This window comes from Oncorhynchus tshawytscha, linkage group LG12, assembly GCF_018296145.1.
Source record: "Oncorhynchus tshawytscha isolate Ot180627B linkage group LG12, Otsh_v2.0, whole genome shotgun sequence".
NCBI lineage: Eukaryota > Metazoa > Chordata > Actinopteri > Salmoniformes > Salmonidae > Oncorhynchus > Oncorhynchus tshawytscha.
In genome coordinates, this window is record NC_056440.1 from 11,100,396 (window position 1) to 11,113,717 (window position 13,322).

The window sequence follows — 13,322 nt, forward strand, 5'->3', positions numbered from 1 at the left end:
GGATTCCAAACCCCCACAAGTGTTGATAAAAACCAGCAAACAATATCAACTCTACTGACTTTCTCCTTGACCAGATCACATGATCAAGGACAAATGCCTGATCTTAACAGTGTGGTCTAGACCGAGTGCTCAGAACTGAACCTGAATGAGAGGTTAGGATGAAAGAGTTATTGTCTCTCCTCATGTCTCCCCCTCCCTGTTTTCTGTCTCCATACCTCCCTCTTTCTCTGAGGTTAAGACATATCGGTTCAAAGTCAGACTGCGTCGGAATTCCTGCAATGTGTGATGAATGCCCCTTCCCACTCCCCACTCCCCACCCCCATCGCCATCAACTCTCTGCCCCTCTCCATTTTCCACTCACATCCCCCTCTCTCTCTCCCTCTCCCCCTCTCCCACAGAACTTTCCCCCTCTGGGTGTCTACAAGGCCTTTGACCCTACCCAGGGGCAGTTTACTCCCCCTCCCCCCATCCAAGGAGAAAACACACAACAGCTAATAACAAAAGGATAAGGACGCTAGAAGGTTCTCTGCTGAGTCAAAACATTGGGGGAAAAGCACACAGCAGGAATGGTGATAACAAGATTAGCAGTACGAGTTATTGTATTCCATGCCTTCAGCAGTATATGGCCATTTTGGCATGTGGTCTGAACAAGGGGATGAAAACAACACATGATTATGCTATTGAAATAACCTTGACCTGATAACAGTTATTTCATTAACACATAATTGACATTCATGATTTTCACATTCCTCCACACTCTAAAAGACAACTGTGTAAGCACTGAATTCAATATGCAGTAGCTCTCAACCAGTCTACTTAGGGTCTACTCAAACAGGCAGGGTAGGGGGTAGAGGGGTAGAGGGGAAGGGGGTAGAGGGGTAGAAGGGTAGGGGTAGTGGGGAAGGGGATAGAGTGGGTAGAGGGGTAGTGGGGAAGGGGGTAGAGGGGTAGAAGGGTAGGGGGTAGAGGAGTAGAAGGGTAGGGGTAGTGGGGGTAGGGGGTAGGGGGAAGAGGGGGAATGGGGGTAGAGGGTAGGGCGTATTGTGGTAGTGGGGTAGGGCGTATGGTGGTAGGGGGTAGGGGTAGGGGGTAGGGCGTATGGTGGTAGGGGGTAGGGGTAGGGGGTAGGGTGTATGGTGGTAGGGCGTATGGTGGTAGGGGTAGGGCGTATGGTGGTAGGGGTATGGTGGTAGGGGGTAGGGCGTATGGTGGTAGGGGGTAGGGCGTATGGTGGTAGGGGGTATGGTGGTAGGGGTAGGGCGTATGGTGGTAGGGGGTATGGTGGTAGGGGGTATGGTGGTCGGGGGTATGGTGGTAGGGGGTAGGGCGTATGGTGGTAGGGTATATGGTGGTAGGGGGTAGGGGTAGGGGCTAGGGGGTAGGGCGTATGGTGGTAGGGGTAGGGGGTAGGGCGTATGGTGGTAGGGGGTATGGTGGTAGGGGTATGGTGGTAGGGGGTATGGTGGTAGGGGTAGGGGATAGGGCGTATGGTGGTAGGGGGTAGGGGTAGGGGGTAGGGCGTATGGTGGTAGGGGGTTTGGTGGTAGGGGTATGGTGGTAGGGGGTAGGGGTAGGGTGGTAGGGAGTAGGGCGTATGGTGGTAGGGGGTATGGTGGTAGGGGTAGGGGTAGGGTGGTAGGGAGTAGGGCGTATGGTGGAAGGGGGTATGGTGGTAGGGGGGTAGAGGGTATGGTGGTAGGGGGTAGGGCGTATGGTGGTAGGGGTATGGTGGTAGGGAGTAGGGCGTATGGTGGTAGGGTGTAGAGGGTATGGTGGTAGGGAGTAGGGCGTATGGTGGTAGGGGGTATGGTGGTAGGGGTAGGGGGTAGGGTGGTAGGGAGTAGGGCGTATGGTGGTAGGGGGTATGGTGGTAGGGGTATGGTGGTCGGGGGTAGAGGGTATGGTGGTAGGGAGTAGGGCGTATGGTGGTAGGGGGTATGGTGGTAGGGGGTAGGGCGTATGGTGGTAGGGGGTAGGGTGCTAGGGGGTATGGTGGTAGGGGGTATGGTGGTAGGGGGTAGGGCGTATGGTGGTAGGGGTAGGGTGGTAGGGCATATGGTAGTAGGGGTATGGTGGTAGGGGGTATGGTGGTAGGGCGTATGGTGGAAGGGGGAAGGGCATATGGTGGTAGGGGGTATGGTGGTAGGGGTATGGTGGTAGGGGTATGGTGGTAGGGGTAGGGCGTATGGTGGTAGGGCATATGGTGGTAGGGCATATGGTAGTAGGGGGTATGGTGGTAGGGGTATGGTGGTAGGGGGTAAGGGTAGGGGTTAGGGCGTATGGTGGTAGGGGGTAGGGCGTATGGTGGTAGGGGGTAGGGCGTATGGTGGTAGGGGGTAGGGCGTATGGTGGTAGGGGGTAGGGCGTATGGTGGTAGGGGGTAGGGCGTATGGTGGTAGGGCGTATGGTTTTAGGGTGGTAGTGGGGTAGGGGTAGGGGGTAAAGTTGTAGGGGTAGGGGTAAAGTTGTAGGGGTAGGGGGTAAAGTTGTAGGGGTAGGGGGTAAAGTTGTAGGGGTAGGGGTAAAGTTGTAAGGGGGTAGGGGTAAAGTTGTAGGGGTAGGGGTAAAGTTGTAGGGGGTAGGGGGTAAAGTTGTAAGGGGTTAAGGGGTAAAGTTGTAGGGGTAGGGGGTAAAGTTGTAGGGGTTAAGAGGTAAAGGGGTAGGGTGTATGGTGGTAGGGTGGTAGGGGGTAGGGGGTAAAGTTGTAGGGGGGTAGGGGGTAAAGGTGTAGGGGGTAGGGTGTATGGTGGTAGGGTGGTATGGTGGTAGGGGGTCTGGTGATAACAATAGTAGCAGTAACTAGTTGTAGTAACTCCTAAACTTAACCCCTAACCCCTAGCCTAGCTAACATTAGCCAGCTATCTAATGTAGGCCACCTAGCGAGAATCCGTAACATATCTTACATTTTGTAAATTCGTAACATATCTTACATTTTGCAAACTTTTAACGTATAATACAAATTGTATTTCGCAACATATCATTCCAAATGGTTAATAGACACGAAACGTAACATATCACATTAAATGGAATACTCTGATTTACGTACAGAATAATATGGCTGGAGTCTTTAAAAAAATGTTGGGCCTTCCTCTGACACCGCCTGGTATATAGAGGTCCTGGATGGAAGGAAGCTTGGCCCCGGTAATGTACTGGGCCGTACAGATTACCCTCTGTAGCGCCTTGTGGTTGAATGTCGAGCAGTTGCCATACCAAGCGGTGAAGCAACCAGACAGGATGCTCTCGATGTTGCAGCTGAATAACTTTTTAAGGATCTGGGGACCCCGTGCCAAATCTTGTCAGTCTCCTGAGGGGGAAACGGTGTTGTCGTGTTCTCTTCACAACTGTCTTGCTGTGTTTGGACCATGATAGTTTATTGGTGATGTGGTCGCTAAGGATCTTGAAACTCTCGACCCGCTCCAGCCACGTTGATGTTAATGGGGGCCTGTTCGGCCCTGCTTTTCCTCTAGTCTCTACTCTCTAGAGAGTTTGTTGTCTGGCACCACACTGCCAGGTCTCTGATCTCCTCCCTATAGGCATCGTTGTCGGTGATGATGTCTACATCAGCAAACTTAATGACGGTGTTGGAGTCGTGCTTGGCTACGCAGTCGTGGGTGAACAGGGAGTACAGGAGAGGAGTGAACACGCACCCCTGAGGGGCCCCCGTGTTAAGGATCAGTGTGGCAGATGTGTTGTTGCCTACCCTTACCACCTGGGGGCGCCCCAACAAAGAGAGACATAATGGTGTCTTTTTGTAGGCACTAACTCTGCCATGGTTCGTTGGGGAAAGCCTATGAGCAAAATTAATGGCGTTTTTTTCCCTTCTTTTTGGATAAACCCCGAAAATAAGTTCTGTGGTAAACACAGGCTTAGGAGATCTTCATCAGCTAACGCCACTTTTTGTGATTTTTTTTTTTTGAATTTAGGTAACAATAAAAAACACTAACCATTTCATAATTCATAAAGTAATGTTAACTGACTGTCATTATCTCATAGAACAAAACATATAATATCTCTTATACCCGTGTTAACCTCAGACCTTATATTAGGTATTTATTCCAAAGTCCTGATCTTTCTCCATACATTTTTCACGTAGGGACGGCTGAACGAACCAGAGGTAATTTGTTTCCGGGTTTTAGGACAACAAGCTGGCTCTATTACAATGTCAAACGCTTACAGGACTTTGAAATGAATATATATACACTGCTCAAAAAAATAAAGGGAACACTTAAACAACACAATGTAACTCCAAGTCAATCACACTTCTGTGAAATCAAACTGTCCACTTAGGAAGCAACACTGATTGACAATAAATTGCACATGCTGTTGTGCAAATGGAATAGACAACAGGTGGAAATTATAGGCAATTAGCAAGACACCCCCAATAAAGGAGTGGTTCTGCAGGTGATGACCACAGACCACTTCTCAGTTCCTATGCTTCCTGGCTGATGTTTTGGTCACTTTTGAATGCTGGTGGTGCTTTCACTCTAGTAGTAGCATGAGACGGAGTCTACAACCCACACAAGTGGCTCAGGTAGTGCAGCTCATCCAGGATGGTACATCAATGCGAGCTGTGGCAAGAAGGTTTGCTGTGTCTGTCAGCGTAGTGTCCAGAGCATGGAGGCGTTACCAGGAGACAGGCCAGTACATCAGGAGACGTGGAGGAGGCCGTAGGAGTGTAACAACCCAGCAGCAGGACCGCTCCTCTGCCTTTGTGCAAGGAGGAGCAGGAGGAACACTGCCAGAGCCCTGCAAATTGACTGTCCACAGACTGTCAAGGAGTTAGCTGATGCTTTAGTCCAGGTCTGGGAGGAGATCCCTCAGGACACCATCCGCCACCTCATCAGGAGCATGCCCAGGCGTTGTAGGGAGGTCATACAGGCACGTGGAGGCCACACACACTACTGAGCCTCATTTTGACTTGTTTTAAGGACATTACATCAAAGTTGGATCAGCCTGTAGTGTGGTTTTCAACTTTAATTTTGAGTGTCACTCCAAATCCAGACCTCCATGGGTTGATAAATTTGATTTCCATTGATCATTTTTGTGTGATTTTGTTGTCAGCACATTCAACTATGTAAAGAAAAAAGTATTTAATAAGAATATTTAATTCATTCAGATCTAGGATGTGTTATTTTAGTGTTCCCTTTATTTTTTTTGAGCAGTGTATATTCTATATCTATAAATATATATAATATACAATGCAACAGAAATTGAGGAGCATTTTTCTCTCCTCTCTGATTAGTATTTTTGTCCAGTCATACTGGAATAATAAAAGCTTTGTTCACAAATGTTGAGGGCTTTTTTTTTGCATTATAAAAATGTATCATAATTTAGATTTATCAGGGGATGCTGCAGCACCCCTACTTCCTGTGCCTATGTTGATATCCAGATACAACGTTAGCACTAGGTGTAAAAGGGGGATCTGTTGTCCCCCGTATATGTTCAGAAGCTATTTAATCTTTATTGAAACCCAGTTTTCAATCGAGCTCAAAAATTTGACCCCGACGTGATTTGAACACGCAACCTTCTGATCTGGAGTCAGACGCGCTACCGTTGCGCCACGAGGTCAGATAATGTAGCTTTAAATCTGTCTACATTGTGAAAGTGCTGGTCGGCACAAGGTGTTCAGTATCTCATGTCGTACTCACGCCCGTGAAACGCACGGAATGGTTACGCGACCAACCGCGCAGTGGCTGTGGCATGACATCAATGATATATTTTCCTGGAGAAAAGTTCGATGTTGCATCCTATAAAAGGTCTCAGACGCAAATCTTTATTACAGGACTTCGTGGCGCAACGGTAGCGCGTCTGACTCCAGATCAGAAGGTTGCGTGTTCGAATCACGTCGGGGTCAAATGTTTTGCGCTTCAAAGAGAGTTTGCTTGCTCTAACCAGTAGTGGAGATGAAAAGGCTACTAAATCATCATGAAAAATAGAGGAAAACAGTCTAGTCTTGCAGTCAGGCAATATTATCGTCAGAGAATGGTTTATACATTCCAGGAAAGGTTAAGATGTTTTTAATATGGTCTGCTGTGAGTTGCTTATACAGCCGTACAAATAAATAACAAATAGACAGCTATTATCAATCAGTCTGTTATTATTATTGATGATGTATCTGTACCTCGATGGCGACACAGAGGTCAGGTAAGCAAAACACCCAGGGCTGTAAGCCACCCAGCACCTTGTGGAAGACCTGGGGTCGCAGCTTGGGGGTCCGCTCGTCTGCGAAGTGGCTCAGTTTCTGCAGCACCCGGCCCACCCCTCGGTCCTTGGACACCTAGCAGGCAGACTGTTCACAGGCACGTATAAACACACTCAGAAACATACAGTACACACACAACTATACATGCTTGTGTATGTGTGTGTAGTTACCACACACACACACACACACACACACACACACACACACACACACACACACACACACACACACACACACACACACACACACACACACACACACACACACACACACACACACACACACACACACACACACACACACACACACACACACACACACACACCACTACCCTAACCATTCCCCCCCGAAGCATACCTCTGGTCACTTTCCCAGGGGAAACATAAGGAAGTACATTCTATGAAAGGGCCTCAGACACAACAACAAATCACAGGACTTTCTGGTGCAAAGGTAGGGTGTCTGCCTGTAAATCAGAAGGATGCATGTTCATATTATGATACTTTTTTGCATGAAAACACAGAGAAGTGGCCAGACACACACACACACACACACACACACACACACACACACACACACATATATATATACATACACATATACATACATATACATACATACATGAGGAAGCAGACACATTCCAACATTCAAATCCCTGTAATGGGTATTACAAGCATCATCCCACACGTTGTTGTTGTTGTTGCTGCTGAAGGGAATTTCTTCTTTTTTTTATACCTCGGTTATCGACTTGGTCACATGACAAGGGACATGGGGAGATTGGATCACATGATGCAGGGACTGAAACCTCTGGATGCCTCTTTCTGTGCAGAGAGAGAGGGAGAGGAGAGGAGAGAGAGGAGTGAGAGAAGGAGGGAGAGAGAGAGAGAGAGAGGGAGAGAGAGAGGGAGAGAGATGGGGGAGAGAGACAGAGGGAGGGGAGAGCAGAGAGAAGGTGGAAGAGAGAGAGAGGAGCCAGAGAGCAAGAGAGAGAGAGAAGGTGGAAGAGAAGAAGAGGAGAAGGAAGGATAAGGAGAGGCAAGGAGATGAGAGAGAGGGAGAGAGTGGGAGAGAAGAGAGAGGGAGAGTGGGAGAGGAGAGAGAGCAGAGAGAGGGGGAAGAGAGGGAGAGGAGACGGAGGGAGAGGGAGAGGAGAGGAGAGAGAGGGACAGAGGAGAGCAGACAGAGGGAGAGAGGAGAGCAGACAGAGGGAGAGAGGAGAGCAGACAGAGGGAGAGAGGAGAGCAGACAGAGGGAGAGAGGCGAGCAGAGAGGGGAGGGAGAGAGAAAGGGGGTATCTGGCAAAAAAATACTTGAATCAGCTATATAATTCTGCAAAAATATCCTCAGTGTTCAAAGTAAAACACCAAATAATGCATGCAGAGCAGAATTAGGTCAATACCCGCTAATTATCAAAATCCAGAAAAGAGCCGTTCAATTGTACAACCACCTAAAAGGAAGCGATTCCTAAACCTTCCATAACAAAGCCATCACCTAAAACCTCTCCCTCATTGTGAGCAAGACAAAGGAGCTGGTCATGGACTACAGGTAACGGAGGGCTGAGCACGCCCCCATCCACATCGACGGGGCTGTAGTGGAGCAGATCATGGACTACAGGTAACGGAGGTCTGAGCACGCCCCCATCCACATCGACGGGGCTGTAGTGGAGCTGGTCATGGACTACAGGTAACGGAGGGCTGAGCACGCCCCCATCCACCCCCATCCACATCGACGGGGCTGTAGTGGAGCAGATCATGGACTACAGGTAACGGAGGGCTGAGCATGCCCCCATCCACATCGACGGGGCTGTAGTGGAGCTGGTCATGGACTACAGGTAACGGAGGGCTGAGCACGCCCCCATCCACATCGACGGGGCTGTAGTGGAGCTGGTCAAGAGCTTCAAGCTCCTTGGTGTCCACATCACCAACAAACTATCATGGTCCAAACACAGCAAGACAGTTGTGAAGTGGGCACGACAAAGCCTATTCCGCATCAGTAGACTGAAAAGATTTGGCACGGGTCCCTAGATCCTCAAAACATTCTACAGCTGCACCATCGACAGGTGTGGCACTGTGAGAGAGGAGAAAGGGAAGGGATAGTGAGATGCATACAGGTGCGATACTTGATCCTCTGACATTTACCTTAATTCATTTAGCAGACACAGAATCACATAACAGGGTCTAACAGGGGAATGTAAAGACTAAAGGTCATATTTACTTTAGAGTGATCAACACAATGTTGAGCATATTTTGAGTTTACATCATTGAATTGTCGTGATACTGCTTGGCTAGTTTCCCAGATGCGAGGGTTGTACTTGTTCAGTGACCAATTCAGTGTTGGTCAAAGGTCCTGGGTGACCAGGCAGTATGATGCTGTTTCCTAGAATGCTCCCCCTTATCTTTCTGCTGGGAATAAAGTAAACGAGATGCATGTTTTTCGAGAGGTCAATGTTGTCGTGAGAAACTGAACATCTTGTGCCAACCAGCTCTTCTAAAGCCCTAACATATCAGACAGCTTATAGAGCCCTAACACCTCAGGCAGCTTCTAGAGCCCTAACACCTCAGGCAGCTTCTAGAGCCCTAACACCTCAGGCAGCTTCTAGAGCCCTAACACCTCAGGCAGCTTCTAGAGCCCTAACACCTCAGGCAGCTTCTAAAGCCCTAACACCTCAGGCAGCTTCTAGAGCCCTAACACCTCAGGCAGCTTCTAGAGCCCTAACACCTCAGGCAGCTTCTAGAGCCCTAACACCTAACACCCCAGGCAGCTTCTAGAGCCCTAACACCTCAGGCAGCTTCTAGAGCCCTAACACCTCAGGCAGCTTCTAGAGCCCTAACACCTCAGGCAGCTTCTAGAGCCCTAACACCTCAGGCAGCTTCTAGAGCCCTAACACCTCAGGCAGCTTCTAGAGCCCTAACACCTAACACCCCAGGCAGCTTCTAGAGCCCTAACACCTCAGGCAGCTTCTAGAGCCCTAACACCTTATGGTTATGGAGTATAGTTAGTTATTGCAGTTAGTTAGGGAGTATCGTTAGTTATTACAGCTTGTTAGGGAGTATAGTTCGCTATTACAGCTAGTTAAGGAGTATGGTTAGTTAGTTATTACAGTTAGTTAGGGAGTATAGTTAGTTATTACAGTTAGTTAGGGAGTATAGTTAGTTATTACAGCTAGTTAGGGAGTAAGGTTAGTTATTACAGTTAGTTAGGGAGTATAGTTAGTTATTACAGTTAGTTAGGGAGTATAGTTAGTTATTACAGCTAGTTCGGGAGTATTGTTAGTTATTACAGTTAGTTAGGGAATATAGTTAGTTATTACAGCTAGTTAGAGAGTATAGTTAGTTATTACAGTTAGTTAGGGAGTATAGTTAGTTATTACAGTTAATTAGGGAGTATAGTTAGTTATTACAGTTAGTTAGGGATTATAGTTAGTTATTACAGTTCGTTAGGGAGTATAGTTAGTTATTACAGCTTGTTAGGGAGTATAGTTCGGTATTGAGCTAGTTAGGGGTATAGATAGTTATTACAGTTAGTTAGGGAGTATAGTTAGTTATTAAAGTTAGTTAGGGATTATAGTTAGTTATTACAGTTAGTTAGGGAGTATAGTTAGTTATTACAGCTTGTTAGGGAGTATAGTTCGTTACTGCAGCTAGTTAGGGAGTATAGCTAATTATTAGAGTTAGTTAGGGAGTATAGTTAGTTATTACAGCTAGTTAGGGAGTATAGTTAGTTATTACAGTTAGTTATGGAGTACAGTTAGGTATTACAGCTAGTTATGGAGTATAGTTAGTTACTACAGCTAGTTAGGGAGTATAGCTAGTTATTACAGCTGGTTAGGGAGTATAGTTAGTTATTGCAGCTAGCTAGAGAGTATAGCTAGTTATTACAAATATCTATGGAGTATTGTTAGTTATTACAGTTAGTTAGGGAATATAGTTAGTTATTACAGCTAGTTAGAGAGTATAGTTAGTTATTACAGTTAGTTAGGGAGTATAGTTAGTTATTACAGTTTGTTGTGGAGTATAGTTTGCTATTACAGCTAGTTAGGGAGTATAGTTAGTTATTATAGTTAGTTATTGTAGTTAGTTAGGGAGTATAGTTAGCTATCACAGTTAGTTAGGGAGTATAGTTACTTATTACAGTTTGTCAGGGAGTATAGTTAGTTATTACAGTTAGTCAGGGAGTATAGTTAGTTGTTACAGCTAGGTAGGGAGTATAGCTAGTTATTACAGTTAGTTAGGGAGTATAGTTAGTTATTCGAGTTAGTCAGGGATTATAGTTAGTTATTACAGTTAGTTAGGGAGTATAGTTAGCTATCACAGTTATATAGGGAGTATAGTTGTTAATTACAGCTAGTTAGGCATTATATTTAGTTATTACACCTAGCTAGGGAGTATAGTTAGTTGTTACAGTTGGTCAGGGAGTATAGTTAGTTATTACGGTTAGTTAGGGAGTATAGTTAGTTATTACAGATAGTTAGGGAGTATAGTTAGTTATTACAGTTAGTTAGGGAGTATAGTTAGTTATTACAGTTAGTTAGGGAGTATCATTAGTTATTACAGTTAGTTAGGGAGTATAGTTAGTTATTACAGTTAGTTAGGGAGTATAGTTAGTTATTACAGTTAGTTAGGGAGTATAGTTACTTATTACAGTTAGTTAGGGAGCATAGTTAGTTATTACAGTTACTTAGGGCATTTTCACATCAGATGAAATGCATCTCACCCTGGGGCTGGTCTCAACATGGGGTTGTAACCTTAGGCTGGGCGGAAAATTCTAATTATGCAAATGTCTAAATTGCTAGCCTTATCACCCTTGGGTCACCCGTAGGTTATAAACAGCCTTTTACACAATCAACGTTAATCAACAATAGCTCTCACCCTGATTCCAAGAGTCTCTACATACCCAACCATTTCAGAACATTCCTTAGATCACTTCAACTTTGAACTGATGGCTGAACAACATGTTAAAGGAAGTTGATAAGAGACCAAGGAAGAGTAGATAGAAGCATAACGGCCAGAAAGGGGGCTGTTATGTGGGTCCAAGGTTGTTTGCCCACTGCCTAGGGGATGGTGCCTGTAACTGTCAGTCAAAGTGTCGTTGCCATGGTTCTGATTCTCCTCTGGACCATTGAAGTCTTTGGTGACACTCTGGTTGACCGAATCCAGAAGCATCTGAAGGTCTGTGGAGAGATACAAGTTTCAATCAGGAGAAACGACAGGGATTATCCAGTCGCAGTACATTTTAATGACCTGAAGCATGACATTTCCACCTTTAGATTTTGTGGCATAGACAACGTTAAGATATCAGACAGGGGAGGAGATATTAATAAAACTCTGAGTAAAAGAGAATGTTTTGGGATTTTCACCACCCAGACATTATTTCCTAAAGGACTTAATGATGTATGTTATGTTGTGAATTTGAACATGAATTATGCCCCTATTTATGTTTACTCTGATGTTTTTTGTACGATGTACCCAATGATTTATGAAAACTCATTGTTGTTTAACAGACGTGTTTAACACGTCTTATTTACACACTTTATTTGAATATTTATGAAATGTATATTGTTATATTTGGTAGCATTTATTTGTTTTTCCTTTGCCCCCAACCCCTTTCGATAAATGGAACGGATGTGTGTGTGGCTAGGTCTACTTAAGGGTGCTAATTTAAGAACCTCACAAAAGCTCTGAAGAAGATACGTAAAGCTTATTAAAGATCAGTGACACTATCAAGAACAGTGTGCGGTTTACTTTTTCCTTCATCCTGTGGAGAGATTTTTTTTTTTTTAAACATGACAAGCTATGGATTTTATTTTCAAAAGTTTACCTAATATCTCTGTAGAATGTGATTCACTTTTTCAAATAGTTCATTAAGAAGAACAGGAGGCTATCGTCACTGTCGGATGAAAACCTCTTATCTGCAAAACTTTTCAGGAAGTGGAAAATAACATTTTCAAACATTAGAATCTACTTTGATAAACATTTCTTGGTCCTAGAGTCATGAAATGTTTAGGGTACATTTTGGGGAGTTACTGCTTTCAATACATGTCAAACAATGACAGCAACGCTATGTATTGAGAAGATCTGAAGGTATCAGTGTCCCTCAGCTCAGAGTAATTTATTGAGAAGATCTGAAGGTATCAGTGTCCCTCAGCTCAGAGTAATTTTCAGAAGAATTTGACAGGAGAGTTGGACTTTTGAGACAAAAATGATCTCATATCTCCCTCTGCTGTTTATATACTGTAATGACTTCAAATTTAGATTAGAATGAACAGAGACATGATACTGTATACAAGTAGGGCTCTGTGTTTTGCGTGATCATGTGACATGCTCTGATTTGAACCATTATTGAACTATGGTACAATAAAATGCCATTGCACTGAATCTTCATAATAGAATGGGATACATGAACCAAAACATTAAATGACACCAAACAGAATTATACCATTTATATTAGCTGTGACAAAATGTGTCATTTGGTGAAACAAACCTGTTGGTAATGTACTAAACTATTGTGCTAGATTCCTCATAGGACCCCCCCCCCACCCCACCCCCCATTATAATAGCCAATAACTCAACAAAAAAATGTAAGTAAGATTTCATCAATATAGTTTTGTAATTAGCTCCATTTATTAATGTATTCTCCGGATGAAATATCCTCTTGGAAATTGTACAGCAGGATATTCAATTGCAGAGAGATAACTCCAATTATATGAGCTTTGATGAAAATAATGAGTGCCCAAATGTTGATTCATTTTTCATCAAAGAGTTTTATATTAAATACTTTAATTTTGAAGCAAAGAAAGTCCCTCCCTTCACTCTAATACCGACATCCCAAAGAGCACACTACCCCCTATATAGGGCACTACTTTTGACCAGAGCCCTATGGGCCCTGTTTAAAAGCAGAGTGCTACATAGAACATAGAGTGCTATTTGGGAAACAGTCATTCTTCCATTCTTCAGGCGACAATGTGCCATTGGGGCGGGCGAAGTGAATGAGCTCAGCAGAATATCTCTGGTGCCCAATTTCTGGATTTGAGACATAACTCTGAGGATTACGGAGAACAGCAGTTAATTGCGTAAACCAATGAGGCTGAAGGAGTCCTTAATTTTACGACTCCTTATTTTGAGGA

At 44.9% G+C, this 13,322-nt stretch overlaps 2 non-coding genes across 2 annotated transcripts; one reads left to right on the forward strand and one right to left on the reverse strand.

Moving 5' to 3' along the window:
• Window positions 1-5,496: 5,496 nt before the first annotated feature.
• Window positions 5,497-5,568, reverse strand: trnaw-cca. The gene has a single exon. It is a non-coding gene; the product is annotated as a tRNA-Trp (tRNA).
• A 214-nt stretch (window positions 5,569-5,782) lies between these two features.
• trnaw-cca lies at window positions 5,783-5,854 on the forward strand. Its single transcript has one exon. It is a non-coding gene; the product is annotated as a tRNA-Trp (tRNA).
• The last annotated feature ends 7,468 nt before the right edge of the window (window positions 5,855-13,322 follow it).